Genomic DNA, 24936 nt, shown 5'->3' on the forward strand with positions numbered 1-24936 from the left:
ACAAAAAAGATGGACTAAAAGTTACAATCTTTCACATATAAAGAGTACATTAAGGAAAAAGATGAACTCTTACTGAAAAATGTATGAATGCCCCAAAAGGTAATCCACAAAGTATAAACTTAGGGAAAATGTTCAACCTTTCTCGTAAGTTTTTGAAGACATGCAAATTAAAACAACCAAATACCACTTTTCGTCTTCCAGGTTGGCCAACGTATTTTAGAGGAATTGGTGCCCAATACATACAAGGAAATGAGGACAAGCACTCCACACGCTGTAAACTGGGATGATTTGGGGGACATCTATGACACAGCACGTATTAAAACAACATGTGATACAACAGGTACTTGCTGTGGCCCAGCGGTTCCACATCCGGGAATGTATCCTAAGGGAACACTGAGATCCACTTAGAAGGATACTCAACGCAGTAAAGCTTAGAGTGCAAAAAATCTGCAAACAGCCCCAAAGTCCAACTTTAATGCCTGATTAAGTCGTGGTACATCCACAGATACCAATACTATGCCGCCACACAAAATGACGGAGTGTAAGACTATTCAAGAGCATAGAAAGACAGCAACAACCTATTAACTAAAAAGCAGTATGACTGCGTATTACAGAAACATACATGCATAGATAAAGGTCTACAAGGTGACAGACGCTCTGGGGTGTTAAGAGTCACTCGGGCTGGTGGGATTAACTGTTCCTTGCATGTCCTTCTTCTTTTCCTAGTCTCTGTCTTCCAAGTTTTCTACCATGAACAGGCATTGCCTTTGTAACATGAATAAGTAAAACAAATAGTTTAATCAGAAACAACAGCACAAGATTGGGAGGCTGGGGTTACGCCCTGACAGCCCGACCACCGCTTGGTGTGTAAGGCTCCCTGGGACCCTCTCGCCTGCTCTCCGTATCAAAGGTCACAGCATCCTCAGCGTCTGATCGGGGGCCCCCTGGGAAATAAAAGCCACTGTCCCATCGAAGTCACCGTTTGCTAGTTATGAACCAAACCTGAGAGGATTTCGGGGTGTGGGGAGAGTTCGTGTTGCTGCTAAAAGAATGTAATTCTGAAACTCCTTAGGCACCCAAACGCATACAGAACAAGAAAGACAACACACCCTTGACCCTGACGGGGTCGTATTCCAGCTCTGCCGGTATCAAGAGAGGCACTGACACGTTAGGAGGTGTCAGGGGAGGTGACTGAGACCACGAAAGGTCTGGAAATGGTCACACACAGGAGGGTTGGTTTGAGGAAGTAGGTGTGATCATGCGGGATTGCGGGGGGGGGGGGGGGGAGCAGAAAAGCCTGGGGCGGTGGAGGGGAGGATGTTTTGCGAAAGCAGAGGCAGCTGTTCCGAAGCATCCAGGGAAAAACCGTTCCTGACCAGAACTGCCAATCCCGGGCTGGGTCCTGGTGTGGGTGACCAGAGGGGTGGCACGCTGCAGACCGCATTCCTATAAGGGGATGGGGGGAGGTGCTGGCCGAATGACTCACAGCCTCAAGAAGGAGTGGGGGGAGGGAGCCGAGCCTCTGCAGAGCACACGTGAGCGAGCACAAATTATCCCGGTGCCAGAATGATCATGATCATAAAAAATGCTGAGAGGTCCCAGAGAGAAAACGAGGGGCTCAACGGAGCGGGGGGGGGGGCGGGAAATCACAGAGGAAGCACGCTTGGAATAGGCTCGGATGATCAGAGAAGATGGGGGAGGAAACCGAAAATAGGATGAGGCACAATTGTCAGATATGACACTGTGGGTTGAAAAATCACCTCTCCCCAGCTCCATGGCGGCGGCGCAGGGAGGGAGAGGCTGCGGAGGTGCTAGTTCAAAGGGAAAAAGGAGTGAAAGCCAGGGGAACTAGGATCTGAATATACATGGCCTCTAGGAAAAGAAGGAGAAAGCCATCCTTAGGAGCAGACAGGAGTTTTATCACCAGTGGGGTCGTTAACAAACAAGCTGGCTGCAGGGACCTGGTTCAGTCACGGGAATTTGCATTACCACCTCTAGCTCTCTCCCCGATGTGTCCATGTGGACCATGGGTGTCCTAATTTCCCCTAGCCCCGTGGCCCCGTACTGGAACAGGACCGACCTGCCTCCTGGTCCCACCACCTGGGATGCCGTATAGCCTGGGGGCTTAATCCTCAAGGTCCCCGAAGGGCTCCTCAAGCCTTGAGGTTCACGCCAGGTCTCCAGGGAGGCACAGAGGATGTACTTGAAGCGCTGAGGTCAAAAACCAAACCTGAGTTCAATCATCACCAAGGATGGATCTTGAACTCTTGGAAAAAAATCTGAGTATTTTTAAGCAAGAAGAGAAGGAAAAGGAAAGCTTATACAGAGCCCAGCGGCCACCCGAGCAGCCGGTACACAACAGCATGGGGATAACGTGATGTGATGCAGGGGGACAGGGCCGGGCTCGGGGCATCTTGATGGGGCTCCCATCACCGCCAACACCCCTACCAGCAGCCTGTTGGGGGCTTGAGGGTGAACAGCATCCAAAACCCGAGCGGCAAGGAAGTCACTGCCCAAGGCAGCAAGTGTGGGCAGCCGGGTGCCCGGCCAGAGGGATGTGGGAAAACCAAATTAGAAAGGGCCAGCTGGGTATTTGGCCGGCGGCGGCGAGTTGCAAACGTTCCGGCCTCTCCCCAAGGGGGGGAATATTTGAAGAAAACAGAAAGCCAGCCACTAGTGCACACCTGGCCATTTATGCAGCGTCACCACCCCCCCCTCCATCCCAAAATACTGCTCACAGGTAGGTGAGGTGTCTGGTAATGCCAAGCCCCGGGGACTCTCCCTAACAATAACTTCCATAAGCTTCCTCCAAGCACGTCTACGAACTAACTTACCAATTAAAATGGGCAAAGGACCTGCACAGACACTTCTCCGAAGACAATGTACACATGACAGATAAGCCCATGAAAAGAGGCCATTAGGGAAATGCAAACCCAAACCACAATGAGATACCACTGCATAGCCACCCAGATGAGGCAAATAGTCACAAGTGCTGGCGGGGATCAGGAGAAAGTGGAAGCCTCCTGCATTCCTCCTTGTGGGCACGTCAAATGGTGCAGCCACTTTGGAAAACAGTCTGGCGGTTCCTTCAAAAGTTAAACATAGAGTTATCGTGTGACCCAGCAATTCCGCTCCTGGGTATATACCCCAGAGAAATGAAAACACACGTCCACACAAAAATCTATTCGCGAATGTTCATAAATAGCCAAAAAAGTGGAAACAACCCAAATATCCATCAGCTGATAGACAGATAAATAAAATATGGCATGTCCATACAATGGGATATCACTTGGTCGTAAGAAGGAATGAAGTTCTGATACATGCTACTATACGGATGAACCTGGAAGTCAGGATGGGAAATGAGAGAGGCCTGTCACAAAGAACCACACAGTATATAATTCCATTCTTATGAAATGTGTCCAGAATAGGTAAACCTATAGACAGAAAGTAGATTCGTGGTTGCCTAGGGCTGGGAAAGGGGGTTGATGGATGGGAGAAAAAGAGGAGTGACAGCTGGGGAGTACAGTATTTCTTTCTGGGGTGACGAACGTTGACCGTAGTGGTTGCACAACTCGGAATATACTAGAAGCCATTGAACTATGTACTTCAAGTGGGTTCATTCTACAGTATGTGAATTATGCCTCAGCAAAGCTGTTTTTAAAAAATTAACTTTGGGCTTCCCTGGTGGCGCAGTGGTTGAGAGTCCGCCTGCCGATGCAGGGGACGCGGGTTCGTGCCCCGGTCCGGGAGGATCCCACGTGCCGCGGAGCGGCTGGGCCTGTGAGCCGTGGCCGCTGCGCCTGCGCGTCCGGAGCCTGTGCTCCGCAACGGGAGAGGCCATGACAGTGAGAGGCCCGCGTAGCGCAAAAAAAAAAAAAAAAAAAAAAAAAAAAAAAAAAAAAAAAGAATTAACTTAATCCTCACATCCTTCTGAATGAGGCACTATTATGAACCCCCCGGTACAGGTGAGGAAACTGAGGCACAAAGATAAACCTGCCCACCCACCCTGGTCACTTGGCAAGTAGCAGAGGCGGGATTTGGAGCCGGGGGTATGACCCATGACCTTCGCTCTCAGAAACTGGGGAAGCCGCTTGCAGCCTGAGATGTGACACCTACCCCTCTTCGGTTGCAGCATGGAGGGGACAAAGGGGAGGCAGAGCCCAGCCCTCTCAGCCCCTTCCAAAGGGGGTCTTGGGCAAGATGGCTCCCCTTCTGTGGACCCTGTTCCCCACCCCAAAGGTTTGGGGGTCAAGGGGGACAACAAGCCCTGCACAGGGAGGCTTCCCAAGGCCACGGTCACTCCTCTGGGCACACACCAAAGGCCAGTGGCTCTATCTGAGGCTCTGCCAGTTCCTCGTGCTTCAGAAACACGCAGCCTGACTCCTGGCACCCCCAGCTATTCTGCAACCGCTCTACCCCGATGTCCGGCCTTCCCTCGGAGAGCAGAGCGCCCTTTACCACTTAACCTCCAGGCAGCAGCCCGGCCCCTGCTGGCAGGCAGCGCCTTTCCCCGCCTCCCGATGCCAATCTGCCTCATGTCCTCTCTGCCTCCCTGCCCTGTCCCCCCACTTTCTCTCTATTCACGCGCTGTTTCCTTAGACGCTGCATGTTTTCCTATAACATCATGTCTGATCCAGACTTTCCGAAAAGCACCCTTTCAGGCCTTGCAGCTTCCCCAGTGTGGGTCCTGGCTGGGCTGGACCGGGGCCCCTCCTCTGTCAAGTGAGGGGGCAGCCCTAGCCTCTCTTGTGGTTCTTCAGGGAGCCACAAAACACATTTTCATATCAAAAGCCACCCCCTGTACCTCGGCCACAAATCCTTCCCGAAAGCAGACAAGATATTCTCCATCAACAATAAATAACTAGGATGCACTCAACACTTAAAAATATTTATATCCCATGCTTGTATTTTAATATATTGGAATGTTCTCCCAGCTTCTACTTCTTGTCTAGCTTCAAAATAAAACATTTCTAACACCTTTTCTGGGGAGGACAAGGGGTATTTTTCCACCAGCCCTGTGGAAGGCAGTCCCCCAGGCAATACAAATAAGGCTCTGTACTGAGGGGCGATTGGAAGCTGACCTTCTGGGACCTTCTAACGTGACAACGGGAATGTGATGGATGGGGGAGCGTTTCCTGGCCCCGGTTTTCAAGCTGAGGCAGAGGCACCGGCTTCCTCGCCTCCACAGAACAGCCTGGGATTTCAGCTTTGGAAATAAAACAGGGGAAAGTCGGAGAGACGGGTTAGAGAAAGGGGGGCAAGGGAGGAGGGGGGCTCAGGAGGAAGCCCCCACCATCCCAGCGGCCCCTGCAATGGTTCAGGGAAGCCGAGAGCCAGCAGAGATGCCAGAGACCATCCAGCTGGACCTCATGGAGCAAAAGCGGGGCTGCCAAGGCCCAGTGAAGTGAAGGACCGCAGAGGCCACACAGCTAGTTGGGGGGCAGGTGGGTCCCAACTCAGGGACGCTTCCCGACCCTGCAGGGGCCCTGCCCGCCACACCGCACTGCCTGCCCTCACCAGGGAGCACCTGCTCCCTCGCTCTGTGCTCTGCAGGGCCGCTTGCCTGTGCGGACAAGGGTCTGAAAGGCTCACAGCCTCTTCTCCAAAAACAACAGAGCCCTCGCCAGCACCAAGAGGCCATGGCGCTCGGTTAACCAAATAAGATGATCCAAATAAGATGATGAGACCCACAGGCGGCTTTCCAGGCTTCTGAGAAGCTTCCACGATCTGCCTCTGCTCCCCGGAAAAACAGATGCAGAGGTTGAAGGAAGGGCCACCCAGCCTGTCCCTGGGGCCTCCACCCGTCAGCCCCTGTTTGCTTTGTTTACGAGAGGAAAATTCTCCCACTGTCCAGGGAGAGGAGGAGAGGGGCCCCTCCAGGGCTTAGGACCCAGTGGGTACCTGGCCCCCACTTGCCCCGCCGGCTCTCCTCCATCACTCCATCAGAGGCTGCTGGGTCCAGAACCTCAGCACAGCCAGGCCTGCTGTCTCTGGGGGCTGCGGCCGAGGGAAATGTCAGAGCCGTGTGTCACCACCCCTGGGAGGAGATGAGTCAGCACTCAGACCTCACTCCTGCCTGCCTTCTTTCCCTCAGAGGCCTCCTGATTGTGTTTGTGAGGCTGGTTTTTTACTTTTATTTTTTTTTAATTTTTATTTTTTTGCGGTACGCGGGCCTCTCACTGTCGTGGCCTCCCCCGTTGCGGAGCACAGGCTCCGGACGCGCAGGCTCAGCGGCCACGGCTCACGGGCCCAGCCGCTCCGCGGCACGTGGGATCTTCCCGGACCGGGGCACGAACCCGCGTCCCCTGCATCGGCAGGCGGACTCTCAACCACTGCGCCACCAGGGAGGCCCATGTGAGGCTGGTTTTTAACTGAACTCCAGCACACACGAGTGGGTGCATTTAGAGCATTTATCAAACCCTTCTCCAGATTTCAGCGGGATCTGTCCAGCTCCAGGAACCTCTGTGGACAAGGACACCCTTTCAGCATGACCTTCTGCTGAAGGTCATGACCTTCTCTCGGAAGCTCTGGGACAGGTGAGCAGGATGCCCGGTACCTGGGGAGGCATGCTGAATTGACACCAACACAGTGGACCTTTGGACAATCCCACCACACCACCTCCAGTTCCCAAGCTCCATCCGAAACGCCACAGGTTTTCTCAAAAGCCTTGAAGCAGCCTCTACACGACTTCTGGTCACCAGAATGAATGAGCTCGAGTCGTTAGTTCCTCATCTTCCCACTTTCCCTGGACCCGCCCAGGTGCTTCCACTCGGAAGCAGCTCAGGCTGGTGGAGGCAGGGAGGGCTGTTGACTCCTCCCCCAGGAAGAATGTCCTGAGCGTCCTACGTGAGCTTCCCAGTGTGTCGGCTTCTAGAAACACAAAGACTGCCCCCTTAAGTGGCTCACTGTCTGAAGAGGGAGACGGGCCCAGACACACATGGTTCAGCCAAGGGATAAACACTGCCGATCGAGTGGGAACCAAGAGATAACAGAGGATGAAGTGCTTCCCAGCTTTAATTTTTTAACCCAAGTTAATTAACCCAATACATTTATTTGCAATAAATCAAACACTACAGAAACATATGCATGTTATATACGAAGAGTAACCTTTATCCTACCCTAAATACCTTAATATAGTCACCCAGACCTTTATAAATAAGTACATATACATCTTTAAAAAAATTAAGAATCATCATATGCTTATACTATTTTAAATACTCTCTTTTTCCCTTACTCCTTTTAAGTCAATAAGTAATATGATATAGTGTAAGTTAATTATATTATATATAATATTATACAACAATACCTTAATAGCTGAATCATACACATTTCACTTTATAGCCATAAGAGAGTTTTTTAAACTCATCCGTGGTTGGACACATTCTCCGCTCCTTACTGCATGCTAAACGGATTTGCATCCTGCAATGAACATTTCAGTTTTCTTGCCGTCGTTCCCTATATTCCATCCCCACGTCCATCTCATCCTGCTGCCTTTTAATCTCAGACTGTCCCTGACTGAGGAGTGCTGGCTTTGGTTGCACAGAGAGTATCTTCTTGCCACCCGAGGGTGCCAACTTCCTGACATTTGCTCCTGGATCTTGTGGTTTGATCCTTTTCAGAGGCGGGCTCTTTCAGACACAATTGACTCTCTTCTTCACGGTGGTCACGCTTTGTAAGGTTGCGGGAACACTCGATGTGCCAACACTGAACCATTGCCCCTAAGGGAAACACAGCGTTAGGTTCCGACGAGCCTCTGGCCGCGGTGTTAACATAGATCCATCCATGCTGAACCTTGTTGCATGTGTGTCTCTGTTTAAAGACACCTGTGTAATACAGAGTCGAGTCATTAGCCTGGAACTCACAGCCAACAGCACCTTAACTCATGCCTGAAGGAAGCTTATTCAACACACAGATTTTCTCCGTGAGGCTCATCTTGCACTTACGACACTAGACAGCACTTCAGCCCTACACTTGGGGGCCATTTTAAACAGTGAAATTGTCAACAAAAAGCACAAAAATTCAAAAAATGTGGCACCAAGTAGACCACAAGAAGGACGCTTGTTTACAGCATGAGCTGAAACAGGAAGGCCGTGCGCGGAGCCTTGTGCAACCTCAGCTGGGAACGTGCCCTCGGGGTGACTCAGAGCCCCCCCCACCCTACCCATCCCAGCGTGACTGGGAAAGGGCCGTGAGGACTGTTTCTGGGGGTGCAAACACATTTTAGCAAGTAGGTAATAAGGAATTCACAAATAACGAAGGTCGATCAATGGTACTCTTTTTTTCCTTGGTTCTGCTCTGTATTTTCTATGGGTCCTGTTTGTTTTCTTTGATCTTCAAAAGGGCAGGATCTGGACAAGTTCGATATCTGTTAATGGTCAGATGGGTTCCATCTCAGCCCACTTTTGCAGGGGTGTGGCCACCTGCTCAGCTCTGTTGTGGGCCAGGCTTTGATGCTCAGCCAGGGGGCAACCTCCTTCATACCCACTGCCTGTTTTCTGGGACTCTGAACAGATAGAAAATGTGATAAACTACGATGTCCAACACATACGGCCACTCCTCTCCGGGGGATGGCACCTCATAGAATATACTGCTCCTCTGGGCATGTACTTTTCCTCCCCTATATCGTCCCAACACTGTACCCTCTTACACACACACACACACACACACACACACACACACACACACACACCCTGATCTTAACCTCTTAACCTAGCTGTTCTCTGAGATGTAGTGGATTGAACAGTCCTCCAAAGATATGTTCATGTCCTAATTCCCAGTCCCTGTGAATATGACCTTATTTAGAAGCAGGGTCTCTGCAGATGTAACGAAGTTAAGGGTCTTGATAGGAGATCATCCTGGATTTAGGGTGGGCCCTAAATCCAGTGACAGGTGTCCTTATAAGAAACAGAAAAGGAAAAGACACACAGTCACACAGAAAAGAAGGCCATGTGAGGACAGAGGCAGAGACCAGAATGACACGGCTACAAGTCAAGGAACACCAAAGGTCTCCAGCAGCCAGCAGAAGCTAGGAGAGAGTCAGGAACCGGATTCTCCCTCAGAGCCTCCAGAAGGAACCAACCCTGCCAACACCTTGATTTCAGACTTCTGGCCGCCTGAACTGTGAGAAAATTAATTTCTGCTGTTTTAAGTCACCCAGTTTGTGGTAATTTGTTAGGGCAGCCCAGGAAAACGAATACACCTAGACAGAGAAAGCTGTAGGGGGTCAGAAGGAGGGAAAGGAATTCTGCTTTCCCCACCTCAGGGGGCAGCTCCTAAAGGGATTTCAGGTTTTCTCACTGATATAGACAATGAGGTTCTGAGTCAGGCAGCATCCAGTAGGGAAACATCAGTCTGCCCTCATTCAAGCATTTGCATGTGGCAAAGCCACATCAGAGGATACAAAGGACAGAAGTAGAAAAAGACCACGACAGACTGGGGGAAAACAATGGCAGCATATGTAACAAAGGATTGGTATCCAGAATATATAAAGAACTCAACAAATAAATAAGAAAAAGACAAACCAATAGATCACACACACACACACACACACACACACACACACACACACACGCTATGAATATGCATGTTACAGAAAAGGAAACCTGAACAGCCAAAAAAAATACGAAAAGATGCTCAACCTCACTAATAAGCAGGCATATGCAAATTAAAGAAAGATGCAAATGCAAATTTAAACAATACACCCATTGGACTGGCAAAAATATACAAGTCTGACAATATCAAGTGTTAGCTATGGCAGGGAGAAATGAAATCCTCCATGTACAGCTGGTGGAAATTGGTGCAATCTTGAACAGCTATCGGGCAGCATCTAGTAGTGTTGGAAAGAGCCAAATAATTACGGGTTTTGGTGTCCATCCTAGAAAAATCCCACACACATGACTCCAGGAAGTACAGACAAAGCTTCTTGTTGCAGCAATGTTTATAATAAGAGAAAACAGGGGAAAAGGCGAAATGGCCATCAATAGGAAATGGATAAATGAATTGTAGCTTGTTTATACAATGTCATATCATATAACCCTTAAAATGAATGAGGTAGGACTTCCCTGGTGGCACAGTGGTTAAGAATCCGCCTGCCAATGCAGGGGACAGGAGTTCGAGCCCTGGTCCAGGAAGATCCCACATGTCGTGGAGCAACTAAGCCTGTGAGCCACAACTACTGAACCTGTGCTCTAGAGCCCGCGAGCCACAACTACTGAAGCCTGTGTGCCTACAGCCCACGCTCCGCAACAAGAGAAGCCACTGCGATGAGAAGCCTGTGCACCATAACGAAGAGTAGCCCCCTCTCGCCGCAACTAGAGAAAGCCTGCATGCAAAAACGAAGACCCAACGCAGCCAAAAATAAAAATTAAGTAATTAATTAATTTTTTAAAAAATGAAGTAGAGCCCAATGAAGCAACATGGATCCATCTCGAAAACATAGCAAGTTATAAAATGATACATCTAGCATTTAGATAAACTCATTAACTCATAAAACAACACTCTGTATTGTGTGTAGATACTTACATGTAGTAAAAGTTGAAAAAACATGGAAAGACAAATCAACTATACAATTTGTCTCTGGGAGGAATGGAGTTTAATGGAACTAAATAGGAGAATGAAAGGTACTTCAAAGGTACTGTGTCAGCAATATTCTCTTATTTAAAAAAATAAAGTCTAAAAGAAAGACATGGAAGAAAAAACTTGGAAGCACATAACTATCAAATAAAGGAGAATATCATAACTTCCTAGAGAGTGGGCAGATAAAGTGTTCTGAGAATGCAGAGGATAGAGACCTCCACCTTGGGAGGAAGGTTTCCTGGAGGAGGTGGCACAGAGCCTTGAAAGAGGGATGGTTGAGATTTGGAGATGGGTCTGAGAATGCTTTCCATACTACCCTAGGCCTGCTCTCTTGGGCACTCTGGGTCAGTCTATTTGCTATGTTTACTGAATAATGTCTTAAGTTCTCAAATTTAATATAAAAAGTGACAGACTTGGACACTTTCTGTTTATCTTTCAAGACAAAGCTACCAAGGTGGTGGCTGTAAATCTTCTGATCCACAGCCCAGGGCTGGAGAACAGGAACCCTTCCCTGACTCCCTTGCAGCTAGGCCTGGGTGTGACTTAAGCTCTGCCAGTTAGGCTCCCATATGAATCGGCAGGGAGAGAGCCAGGGCAGGGGGCATCCTTCCATGGGGTGGGCAGTGCAGGGGAGGTGTGGTTCTGGGGCTGCAGCAATGCCTCCACTGCCTGGTTCTGCAACTTCCTGATTGTGGCAGAGACAGTGGCTCCCTGGTGGCTTGTTCTGGGAGAGATTTGGGGTCTTTGTTCCTGGAAGTCCACTTAGAATCTTTTCTTCAGCCCTCCCAACAATTCTGAGAGTTATCTAAACTCTTTAATGAATCCCTTTGTGCTTGAGTAGTAGATTCCATTATTTGCAACTAAGAACCCTGCCCAATGCAAGTTCACCAAATGTTTCTTGGTATCAAGCCTAAGGACTAAGTTTGCCAACCGACCTCACCGTAGGCTACAAATACAATAAACCAATCAGCCCAACCTGTGGAGAAGTTGGGAGAAGTCAGTCATACCCTGGGCATCGATGTCCAGCTGAACAGGTCACAAATCTAATCCAATGTCTCCATGTTCACACAGGGCTCCCCCCACTCCCAGACCCCCAACTTTCTCTTTCTCTTAAAATGTATAATCTGGAAACAGTCATAACTAGGGACATAGTACTCACATGTCCTTCACATTTTTTTTGGCAACAGCAAAAATCACATTTTACTTGAGTACTTAGGATTCTTTTCTCTCAACTAGCTGAGATATATAGAATTTCCATTTCAGTCTGTGATTAAAATATAATTAAAATGCATTTGGAAACTTAAACCGACATAGACATTTGTGTTTATATTATAAAATGTCTTGATACACTTTAACATATGGTAATAATAACAAAACAAATTTGGCACTTACAGGATAACTTCTGCCCCAGAATCACAGAATTTGGAGTATGTCACAAATACAAAAACATACTACAGTTTTACCTAACCTCCTGAGTTTGTAAATAAGTGTGATGTTGGAGTCACATGGGCCCCAGTCCAAATTCCATCTCTTCTATTTTACAGACGAATGACTGTGAGCACATTACATATATATCTTTCTGATATATATGTTTGTAAATAAGTGTGATGTTGGAGTCACATGGGCCCCAGTCCAAATTCCATCTCTTCTATTTTACAGACGAATGACTGTGAGCACATTACATATATATCTTTCTGATATATATGTTTGTAAATAAGTGTGATGTTGGAGTCACATGGGCCCCAGTCCAAATTCCATCTCTTCTATTTTACAGACGAATGACTGTGAGCACATTACATATATATCTTTCTGAGCCTCAGTTTCCTCAGCTTTAAATGAGATTAGTACGTGGTTGGTGTGACAGGTGAGATAACCTGCACGTTAAGCGCAGGGCATGGATCCCAGTAATTGCTTGATAAAGGGTCAGTGCTGTGATGATGATGGTGGTGGTGGTAGTGATGATGATGATGATAGTGGTAGTGGTGATGATGATGGTGATGACTGGTGACTGGTGATGATGGTGACGATGATGTTAGTGTGGTGGTGGCGATGATGGTGATGGTGATGGTGATGATGATGATGGTGACGTGGTGGTGGTGGTGATGGTGATGATGATGATGATGACAGTGGTAGTGGTGATGATGATGGTGACTGGTGGTGGTGGTGGTGGTGATGGTGATGATGGTGATGATGTTAGTGTGGTGGTGGTGATGGTGGTGATGGTGATGGTGATGGTGATGATGATGATGGTGACGTGGTGGTGATGGTGATGATGATGATGATGATGACAGTGGTAGTGGTGATGATGATGATGATGATGGTGACTGGTGGTGATGGTGATGATGGTGATGACGTTAGTGTGGTGGTGGTGATGATGGTGATGGTGATGGTGATGGTGATGGTGATGGTGATGGTGGTAGTGGTGATGATGATGACGATGATGGTGACTGGTGGTGGTGGTGGTGGTGATGATGATGATGATGATAGTGGTAGTGGTGATGATGATGATAATGATGGTGACTGGTGATGGTGATGATGGTGATGATGATGTTAGTGTGGTGGTGGCGATGATGGTGATGGTGATGATGATGATGATGATGACAGTGGTGGTGGTGGTGATGGTGATGATGGTGATGATGTTAGTGTGGTGGTGGTGATGATGGTGATGGTGATGATGATGACAGTGGTAGTGGTGATGATGATGACGATGATGGTGACTGGTGGTGGTGATGGTGATGATGGTGATGACGATGTTAGTGTGGTGGTGGTGATGATGGTGATGTGATGGTGATGGTGGTGGTGATGATGATGATGACAGTGGTAGTGGTGATGATGATGACGATGATGGTGACTGGTGGTGGTGATGGTGATGATGGTGATGATGTTATTGTGGTGGTGGTGATGATGGTGATGGTGATGGTGATGATGGTGATGATGATGGCAGTGATGACAGTGATGATGGTAGTGGTGTTGGTAATGATGATGATGAAAGAACAAAGTATGTTTTGAAATGTCAGCGACTGGATGGCAAATCAAGGATCAAAACCAAGCCCACAGCCCTTAGGGTATTCAGCTCTGTGTGTTAACTCAGAGGCAGGTCTCCAACTTCAAAACTTTTGTCCCCAAGATACAAAATGCAAATGGATTCATCCAGGTGAGGAATCCTTAGCACCAAATGTGAGATACCGCTGCCCCATCTCATCTAAACAGCAGGGGAAAGTCCCCTCTCTGCAGTTACCCACCAGTGGGATCACAGACAAGCCACTTCACACCGCTAGGCCAGGAAATGTGGCCCAGTTAGTGTTCCCCCCAAACTTCAAGGCACATATGAATCACCTGGAGAATCTGGTTAAAAATGCAAGTTCTGATTCAGTGGGTCTGAGAGGTGCCCAATACTCTGCATTGCTAACAAGTTCCCAGGTGCTGCGCTTGCATCCTGAGACCACGCTTTGGGAAACAATGGCCTAGAAGATTTCTCGGTTCTCCCACACCCAGACTAGCAAGCTTTGATCAGAACACAAGGGCCCATCTGCTCACCATTCATTCTTTCCTTTTTCCTTCTCTCCAACCCACTCCCTCCACCTTTTTTTTTTTTTCCTTCGGTACGCGGGCCTCTCACTGTTGTGACCTCTCCCGTTGCGGAGCACAGGCTCCGGACGCGCAGGCTCAGCGGCCACGGCTCACGGGCCCAGCTGCTCCGCGGCACGTGGGATCTTCCCGGACCGGGGCACAAACCCGTGTCCCCTGCATCAGCAGGCGGACTTGCAACCACTGCGCCACCAGGGAGGCCCTCCCCTCCACCTTTGGGCTGCCTCCTTTTCTACCCCACTCATGCGTTTGGCGGGGGTGAGGGGAGGATTCCCACAGTTCCTAAAGACCTAAAGAACCAGAGATAGGTTATCTGTTCCTTACCAACAGCATGAGTAGAAAAAGAGAGAGAGAGAGAGAGAAAGAGAGAGAGAGAGAGAGAGAGAGAGAGAGAGAGAGAGAGAGAGAGAGAGAGAGAGAGAGAGAGAGATACCAGATCCCAAGGAACCAAAAAAAAAAAAAACCTTTTAGGTGCAAATCCTGTTTCTCCTTAGCATGGAGCCCTCAGCCTCAGCCACTTTCCACGCAGAAGCCAGGGATAATATCACGAACACCGAGGACCTCCCACGTCTCCACAGATTTATAACAAAACCATCTCAGCAGGAAAAATTATTCTGGATTTATGCCTCCTACATCCACCTGCTGGCTGAGTGCGTTCTTTTGTATTCCAGAAATGTTCCTAAGCCTTTCCAGGCCACCAATGCCATACCCCTGGCTCCAGAGACCCCCCAGAAAAGGCCATGGAGGGGCAGCTGTCCTGGGACCAGGAGAGGGGCCTAAGCTGACCGGCCAGGTTGGCCCCAAAAATCCAGGTGTCGGGAGGCAGCTTTTCTGGGAACCCCGTCCCTGCCGGTACGCGAGTTATCACCACGCCTTCCCACTGCAAAGCGGACGCTCAAAACTAAACACCTGCCCATAGCTCCTCAGGGTTCTGGCCCCGACGGGAAGCAGGAGTTCTGCCCCCAGTGGGCCCCCCAGCTCAGCCCCCGAGGCTGGGCCTCTGGCCGCCCAGACGGCCAGCAGGGCCTCTGTCCCACAGTGAGACCCAGTGATGGGTCACCGCAGCCCTGTCCCACTTGGAGGCACTCACTGTGACCGGGGCCTGAGCCTGGCATGGGCCAGCCCTTGGGTGGGAGAACTTGACTCTGAAACGTCCTGTGGGCAGCAGGCCCTAGCTGTCACATCAGGACTGTGGTTCCAACCTCTCACTCCACAGACTAAAGCCCACCTGGGAAATCCTGCCCTGCCACAGCCCAGATCGCCTTCTCTGAGGTCTCCCAGTCTCCAGGACCTACCAGGAATGCTACACTGAGGTCAGAACACGGCCAGACCCGGGCGCCGTGGGGGCCGACACTGGGTCAGATGTGCCGGCGAGAGAGAAGTTTCACTCAGGCTGGCACAAGCACCCTCAAGTGTGCCAGTTCCGACATGTCAGCCTGCTTGCCCGGCGGCTCTGACCCTACTGCCACCTCCAAGGTCATGTCAGGCCTTCCCCACCCCGGGAGCGGTTTCCCAAGCCCGTCTGTGCTCAGAGCTCCCTTCCTGGGCTTCTCATGGGCCCCTCAGCTAAGCCAGCTTTGTACTAACCATCCCTCTCCAGAACATGTGCACCTTCCCAAACTGAAACTCGAAACCCATGAAACAGTAACTCTCCAAACCCCCCTTTGTCCCCGCAGCCCCTGGCAGCCACCCTTCTAGTTTCTGTCTCTATGAACTTGACTGTGCTAGGCACCTCAGGTAAGTGAAACCGTACAGTATTTGCCCTCTTGTGTCTGGCTTATTTTACTCAGCATGATGTCTTCAAGGTTCCTCCAAGCTGCAGCATGTGTCACAATTGCCTCCTTTTTTAAGACTGAATAATATCCCGTTATATATGCAGACCACATTTTGCTTATCCATCCGTCCATCAACAGACACTGGGGTTGCTTCTACTTTTTGGCTAGTGTCAATAACGGTGCAATGAACATAGGGGCACAAATATCGATTTGAGTCCCTGCTTTCAATTCTTTGGTGGGTATATACCCGGGTCAATTACGTTTTAACTTGTTCCTGACATACAGTGTTTGTCAGAAGATTGCTCAGATAAGCATACAGCTCCAGGAATTTTCTCAAACTGAAAACTCCGTGTAATCAGCACCCAGACAAAGAACCAGAACACCACCCCCCTCCTTAGAAGCCCCCCCAGGTTGCACCCCTTCCCACAGTCACTACCCTCCACTCAACCGGGGCAACCAATATCCTGACAGCATACATTAGCTTTCCCTGTTTCTTCACTTGACACAAGTAGAATCATATAGTATGTGTGTGACTTCTTACTCAACATTGTGTTTTCGTGACTGCTGCATGTAGTTGTGAGTTACTCACACTCACTCTTGTATGACATTCCACTATATGATAGGATATATCACAACTGATTTTTCTATTTCATTGTTGATGGGGGTTTATGGCTAGTGTCCAGATTGGGACTATCACAGATAGTGTTGCTATGTACATTCTAACACGTCTCTAGGTGAGCATATGTACACATTTCTGATGATTGTATACCTAGGAGCGGAATTGCTGGGTCACAGGGTATACACATATCAGCTTTAGTAGACAAAGCCAAACAGTTTTCCAAAATGATCAGACCAGTTTATACTCCTGCCACCAAAGTATTTTACCAACACTTGGTAGTCTCTTTTTTATTTTAGCCATTTTGGTGGCTATGTAGTGGGAGTGCCTTGTGGCTTTAATTTGCATTTCCCTGATGACTAGTGAAACTGAGCACCCTGTCATATGTACTATTCCGCCCTATGTTTTAGGGAGGGGTCACGACAACCCCCAACGAGAAGACACAGGAGGGATCTCAACGTCTTACATGACTGGGTCTCCAAGCCTCCCAACTAGCCAGGGCTCATGATGAAATCCAGGCTTGATCTGTGTCACCTAAGATAAGGCTAAGTTCTCCACTCACCTGGCCAGGTCACTGGCATGGGCCATGGGCTGGATTAGACACGGCCGGCCTGTTCCTCAATCACTGTTTACTCAAAACAGTGTCCCAAGGGCCAGGCCTCTTGCCAAATGTGCTAGATGTCACTGGGTTGGCACTGGCTGATGCAAAAGGCCAACAAATATAAATGTGCAATTCTTAGGAACGATGAGTTCCTCTTAGGAACACACACCACAAAAGAATTCCGCAATCAGTAAAGGAACTAAAAGTAACCCATGTCTGGTCTTGCTTAAGAGTCATTCCAACCAACTCCCTGAGCTAGACCTGCTCTCTGTTGGCCCACCCACATTCAACTTGATTCAATCTAGCAAGCATTATTGAGGCCCTACTATGCCCCAAGCACTGAGATCATGATGCCAGGGTCACAGACGTGGGGGATGGTTGTAGCCTTCAGACAGATTATAGTCTACAGGAACATAACTATACCATAAGGTAGAATATGATAAATGTCCTAAGTAAGGTATGTACAGAATGCAGGTGGGACATCATGCATTTAATGGAGAAAAAAATGTCTGGTTACAGAGAATCAAGGAGGCTTCATGGAGAAAGAGGAGTTTGAGATCAATTCTGAACAACAGGCAGGGTATCTCAACAGTTGGAAACTGGTAGGGAAGGCCCTCTAGACAGGGGGAACAGCATGAACTAAAACAAAGAGTTTGGGGTAGTAGAGATTGACGAGAAAGTTTTAGTTTGGTAGTAGAATGACAAAGGCAAAACTCATGAAAAAAAGTAGATATGATATAAAAAGCAACCTTTATATTTTAAAAAAAACCTAACATAATTCAAAGGCAAATACAAACACAAACATAATTCAAAGGCAAATATCACACTAGAAAAAATTATTTGCATCATAAGGTAAACCAAGGGGGTTGTTTATGTGAATGCTATAGCAATCCACACAATAAGCCATTAAAATGATGATGTAGAGCTTCTTTTGACCAGATATTTATGACATATTGTTGAGTAGAAAAAGCAGTTTAGTAAAGGACATGGAGTTAAATGTATGCAAAATTACACACAGCAAGATCCCTTGAAGATCTTTCATCAAAATGTTAGTGGTGATTATTTCTAGGTGGAAAAGGAAGGATGGATGGATGCAAGGAAGGAAGGAAGGGAGTCAGGGAGGGAGGGAGAGAGGAAAAAACTGGAAACAGCCTAAGTATCTAATAATAGGGACTTGGTTTTAAATAAATTATGCTATAGTTCTCATAAAGTGAGATTGTTTGAGACTACTGAAAAGTCACAGAATATTTAAAAACATGGAAAAAACTTCCAACGAACCAAATAAAAAGCATAGATTACAAAAAATATGTATAATTCTGTTCCTCTTAAAGATTCATGTATAAAGGAATAGGAAAAAATACCAGAAGAATGTATGCCAAAATGTTATTGTTGTTTTTTCTCTAGAGGATAGGATTTCAGATTATTTTTTTCTTTGTATTTTCTATGTTTTCCTAAACTTCTCAAATTAGCACTCATTGTTTTTGGAACCAGAAAGAAATGAATATTAGTGGTTAACAAAAGCTGTCCTGCCTGAGGGAAAAGTGAGAGAAGAATTGCTTATCCATCTGGAAACCCTAATCTCCCCCACGACCTCGACCCCCAGCAGCATCTCACTAAAACCTCCCTGGTCCACATCCCAGTGATGGATGGTGCTTATTTTCTTTGTGTGCAGGTGTGGCTGGAAACACCCAGCATCATCTCACGAGCTGCTCCAACCCGGGTCCTGTGAAGACATCTTCCGACCCCATGTCTTCGTAGATGAGGCTCCGGCCTGATGCTCTGGCTTCACCCAAGTCTCTCTGTTTGCACCTGCAATGACATTACTCTGCAATGACTCTTCCCACATCCTTCAAGACATACTCCACTGTTTCCCCTTCATCTCGCATCGCTCAAGGTTCAGAGCACTGTGATTCGCGACTCTCCAACAGCACAGGTGCCTCCCAGGGCACCCAGCTGCATCGCTGGGGATGCTGCACGGCCAGGTAAGGCTCACCTTGCCCGTATATAATGCTGATGGAACTAACTGAGAATAAATGAAAACTATGGTGGATGCAGGTCACATCCTGGTTGGGTCAAGATCGACCTCATCTTTGGGGATGGGGGGTGGGAGGGATGATTTAACTGGCAAACTCAGAAGTAAATAATGCCGGGTGACAATTTAAAAAATGAGCACAACATCCATTTCATAGTCACAACAAACAATACAAAGTCCTTGACTAAAATCTATGCACTTTGCTCAACAGACTCATCAGACCCTCATTCAGAACCTATTTATTCTCAGTTTACATTCAGTGTTGAATAGTTCATCTATTTCCTTTCCTGACGGGGTCAGAGTAAGTCAATTAAGAGCAGAAAATCAGGAAAGGAGAGAAAAGGCTTATATTTATACAGATGTTCACTGTAGCTGTTTTTGTTATAGCAGAAGACTGGGAAAACCTAGGTACATCAGGGACTATCTAAATAAATTATATCACCTGCATTCAGTGGCATAATAAGGGATCCATATGTGCTGGTTTGGAAATATTGTCACAACATATTAAGTGAAAAAGGGCACTTAATTGTATTAACTGTGTACTGCTATTTGTATTAAAAATACAAAGATACATATTCATATATCTCTTGGTACATGCATCAAACATAACTGTAAGGATACAAAACATTGCCTTTTTTGGAGTGAACAAGCATTTGGTGTGAGAGGGAGACACTTTTTATTGCAGTGTTTAAAACTTTTGCTTTTGAATTTTTACTTTTGTAGTGCTTGGAATGTTATTCCATGCTCATGGATTATGACTGCAATTAAAACAATGGTTTAAAAAAAGAAAGAAGGGGAGAGAGAAACTTTTGGAAGCAGAGCCAGTGACAGAAGAAATAATTGATAACAGACAGCTTGGGAACAAGGGGAGAGATCCAAGGAAAGTTTCAGTGAGTCAGTAAAGCAAAAGAAAGAGAATGAAGGTAAGAGAAAAGTAGAAGTTTGGGACCCACAAGTCAAATAGATAAGTAAGATCCATTGACCCCAGGTTATATTACTGTATTAGAGGATGATTTTTAATTATGTACTAACAATGCCTCTGAAACATCAATAAGATTAGGTTGCATTTAACACTCTTTAGGCAGAGAAATTTGAGACACTAGAGACATTCCCATTTATGTCAGAATAAAGACAAGGATGCCTGCTACCATCCTTACTGTTTAAAGTTGTTTTGGATAGTGTAGCCAATGCAACAAGATAAGAAAAGAGATTGAAAAGCAGAAATGCTGGAAAGAAAGAGACAAAAGATGCTATGAAGGTGCTATGATGATCTACCTGTAAAAACCAGGAAGAGAGACTCTCTGTTCAGTGAACAGACCAATTACTACATAAACATATGAAAATCAATTTCTTTTATATACACCAACAGCAAACAATTAGAAAATAAATGGAAAATGATACCATTCACCTTTCCTGCAAACAATTCAAAATACCCAAGAATACACTTAAGAAATGTGCAGGGACCTACATGAGAAAACCATGTGAACTGCTGACGGACAAACTGAACTTCCAGATGAGAAGATCCAATTTTATAAAGATTCCAGTTCCCTCAGCATTTATCTATAAACTTAATGCAATTTCAATCAGAATCACAGAGGAATTTTTTTTCCAAGTTGACCAAATCATTCTAAAGTTCATTTGGAAATAAAATGCAAGCGCACAGCCAAAGAAATTTTATAATTGTGGGAATCATGCCCTAAAATAATTAAAATATTGAAACAGTGTGGAACTGGCAAAAGAACATAGATTCCCATCACTGGACAGAAAACTCCAGAAACAGAACCAAGAATATGTGAGAATTAACACATGACATAGGTGGCGTATGGAACCAACAGGAAAAGGACAATGTTCAAATAATATAAGGCTGAATTCTTTACCTTACATTAGATATCAGATTATTTTAGGAATGGATTCAAGATTTAAGTGTGAAAAATTAAGCTATGAAAGTGCTAGAATAAACTAAAATGTAGAGGAGCATCTGTAACACTGTAGGTTGCTAAGAATGACACCAAAGACAGAAGTTAAAAAGAAAACACTTCGACATGTCTCTATATGAAAGTAAAAAGCTTTTTCTTAGTCTCAACGAGCACTAAAAGCAAAACTTAGAGCCAAAGGGCAAACTGGGGTAAAACTGTTTGCAACTGATATAACAAACAATTTGCATCTTTGATATACAAAGATTCTTACAAATTAATAAGAAAATATTAATCCCCCCCCATGGAAAAAATACACAAAGGCCATGAGTAAGCAATTCCCCAGGGAAGAAACACAAATGGTTAACACATATATAAATAAAAAACGTTCAAAGAAATGCATGCTTTTTAAACCAAGATGCTGTTTTTCACCTATCAAATTGACAAAGATACTTTTAAAGGACAATACTCAGTGTCAGTGAGGGTATGAGGAAACCCTCTTCAGTGCTGCTGATGAAAATATAAACAAGCAAAACTCATCTGACAAGCAATTCGCCAATACATGTAAATGACTCAAAAGATTGAAAAAACATGCACACCCTCTAACCCACCAACTGTGGTTGTAAGAATCTACTCCAAAGAAAGAATTAAACACGTGTGCAGGGACTTCCCTGGCAGCTCCCTGGTTAAGAATCCACCTGCCAATCAATTCAGGGGACACAGGTTTAAATCCTGGTCCGGGAAGATGCCACATGCCATGGAGCAACTAAGCCCGTGCGCCACAACTACTGAGCCTGCGCTCTAGAGCCCGAGAGCCACAACTACTGAACCCGCGTGCCACAACTACTGAAGCCTGAACACCTAGAGCCCGTGCTCCGCAACAAGAGAAGCCACCACAATGAGAAGCCCGAGCACCACGACAAAGAGTAGCCCCCGCTCGTCGCAACTAGAGAAACCCCACGTGCAGCAACGAAGACCCAATGCAGCCAAAAATCAATAAATAAATATTTACTAAGGGAAGAAAACAACACGTGTGCAGAGGTTTGGCTCCAAGGATGCATGTCGCAGGCTGCTGGTAACAGGGAAAAACTGGAAAAGTAGCAGGAAACTGGTTGGAATCTGTGGCACATTCATGTAGTAAAATGCTCAGCAATCGTGAAAATTATGTTGCAGCTAGAGTCAAGATAGCAGTAAGTTTAAAAAAGCAAGTTACAAAAAAAAAAAAAAAAAAAGCAAGTTACGAAATAGCTTATGTTTGAATATAAAATCCTGTTTTTAGAAACTGAATGTGCATATACATTAATACGTGAAACAGAAGTACATATACGAAAGTGTACACAGATGTACACCAAAAGTTTCCCTGGATTATGAAATTATGAGTGATTTTTTTTCTTTTAACTTGTCTACATTTTTTAAAGTCTTAAATGAATATATTTCTGAAAGAAGAACAAAGATTTTTTTTCTTTTTAATTTGTAAAAGAAAGCTTGAGTACACTCATATTCACAGCAGCACTATTCCCAGTAGCCAAAAAGGTGGAAGCAACCCAAGTGTCCATCGACGGATGGATGGATAAATAAAATGTGGTATGAACGTACAAGAGGATATTATTCAGCCTTAGAAAGGAAGGAGGTTCTGACACCTCCTACATCATGGATGAACCTGGAGGACATTATGCTAAGTGAAATAAGCCAGTCACAAAAGGACAAATACTGTATGAATCCATTCATACATTCCTATGAGATACTGGAGTGGTCAAATTCATAGGGACAGAAAAGAGGGTTGGTGGTTGCCAGGGGCTGGGGTAGGGGAATGGAGAGTTACTGTTTAACGGGGACAGAGTTTCTATTTGGGAAGGTGACAAAACTTCTGGAGAGGGATGGTGCTGACGGTTGCTCAGCGATGTGGATGCACGCAACACTACTGAAAGTACACTTAAAAACGGTTAGGATGGTGGGCTTCCCTGTGGCGCAGTGGTTAAGAATCCACCTGCCAATGCAGGGCACGTGAGCTCGAGCCCTGGTCCGGGAAGATCCCACATGCCGCGGAGCAACTAAGCCCGTGTGCCGCAACGACTGAGCCTGCGCTCTAGATCCCGTGAGCCACAACTACTGAAGTCTGTGCACTGAGAGCCCGTGCGCCACAACAAGAGAAGCCACCGCCGTGAGAAGCCCACGCACCGCAACGAAGAGTAGCCCCCGCTCTCTGCAACCAGAGAAAGCCCACGCGCAGCAGCGAAGACCCAATGCAGCCAAAAATAAATAAATTTATTTTAAAAAACAAAAACAAACTTTTATGTGATGGGTGTTTGAGCACAATTGGTTTGTTAAAAAAGCTTGACACACAAAATAGTTCAATTTTTAAAGTTTGGGGGAGGCGCTTCCATGCTTTAGAAAAGTCACTTAGGAAGAATAGCTCACGCTCTGGTAATGCCAAATAAAGGAGGTGTTATTATAGAAAGTGAGACATAACCAACACTCCAGAGACCTTTAATTTGGCACCGACGACTCCTCCGCCTGGCATCAAGTGCCCTGCTCGAGCTGGCATTTTTTCAACCCATTTCCCTTCAGTCAGCCCCGCCCCGCTGGGCTGGGGCTGAGAGGTCCCCCTGGAGAGCAGGGACCCCCAACCCCCTCCCTGCAGCAGCCTCAGGATGGTCAACCCCCCAAGATGGGCCAGCACCCCCTCCCCTGCCCCCGGTGTGGCTGAGCCTCCCTGCCCCCTTCTCTTGGCTCCCAGTGCCTAGGAGCATTTGACTTTCTAATTCTTTCCTCCTCACAACAAAAAGCTAAATGTTCCCCAAGCCTTTGGCCTGGTTTCTGTCCCCGGGCAGAGATGGCCGGTGGCCGGAGAAGGCAAAAGCAGCTAGAAGCCGGCCCCAGTCAGCTCCCAGAGCAGCGGGCCTCGCACACCACCCGCCTTCCTAAAGCAGCACCGATAGGCCCATCCTCCGGCTCATCAACGGCCAGAGACATTAAGTGACCTCCTTGCTCAGTGACCCCGAGCGAGTCCTTGCCTGCTTGGGAAAGGGAGAGAAATCAAGTCAGCCTAGGGCAGCGGCCCCCGGTTCCTACAAGAAGGTGAATCAGCGCCTGACGTTGGAAGGAGGCAGGTGTTACCACCACCCTCTGCTCACGACCCCGGCCCATCCTGTGGCCTGGGCAGGTCCCCGCCGTGTCCTCAAATGCCCACCTCCCCACGGGGCCTCAAAAGGAAGGGCGGGCACACGGGCTGCAGGATTTCTCGGCACAGAAGGGAGCAGTGTTCGTTTTGCTTAGTAACTAGTGCCTGTATCCAGATAGCTTTGTTAGTGTTAAAGAAAAAAAAATCTGTTTGGTCACTCTAACAAGTGCTTGCCGGAAATGGCAGGAGGCTGGTTGGTGGGAGCCAGGTTCTAAAAGGGAGATGAAACCCCCCAGCTGGAAAAAGATGATGCCAGGCAAGGGGCTTGCAGCTGTGAACAGAGGTCCCCTCTCCAGCGCTGTGGCGTTTGGGGTGAGCGGACGGAGAGGGTCCCGGCGTGGCTGAGGCGGGGGGTGTGTGTGTGTGTGTGACACAGCAGGGCTTCCCAGAGGGGGCGATTAACACTTGGGGTCAACCAGCAGCGAGCAACCCAGCAGGGACACGGAAGGAGGAGCATCTGAGAAAGACTTGGGCAAAAATTTCATTCCAGGGTGCCTTCTCGACGATCATCATCAGGACTGGCTGCTGCATATGTGTTTATCAAGGCATGAGACTGGAGAGTAACCCAAATATGAGCATTCGTTCAATTTGTAAAGAACTGGAACACAAATCGGACTCCTCGTGCCTGGTTTTCTCGGTCCTCCGCAACGGAGGA

At 47.2% G+C, this 24936-nt stretch overlaps 1 protein-coding gene across 4 annotated transcripts in view; it reads right to left on the reverse strand.

The window, feature by feature from the left end:
• The window catches only part of NTN1 (netrin 1), a 207256-nt gene that overhangs the window by 101386 nt on the left and 80934 nt on the right, over positions 1 to 24936 (reverse strand). The gene's annotated exons all lie outside the window — the stretch shown is intronic.

This window comes from Kogia breviceps, chromosome 19 (genome assembly GCF_026419965.1).
Source record: "Kogia breviceps isolate mKogBre1 chromosome 19, mKogBre1 haplotype 1, whole genome shotgun sequence".
NCBI classification, from domain to species: Eukaryota; Metazoa; Chordata; class Mammalia; order Artiodactyla; family Physeteridae; genus Kogia; species Kogia breviceps.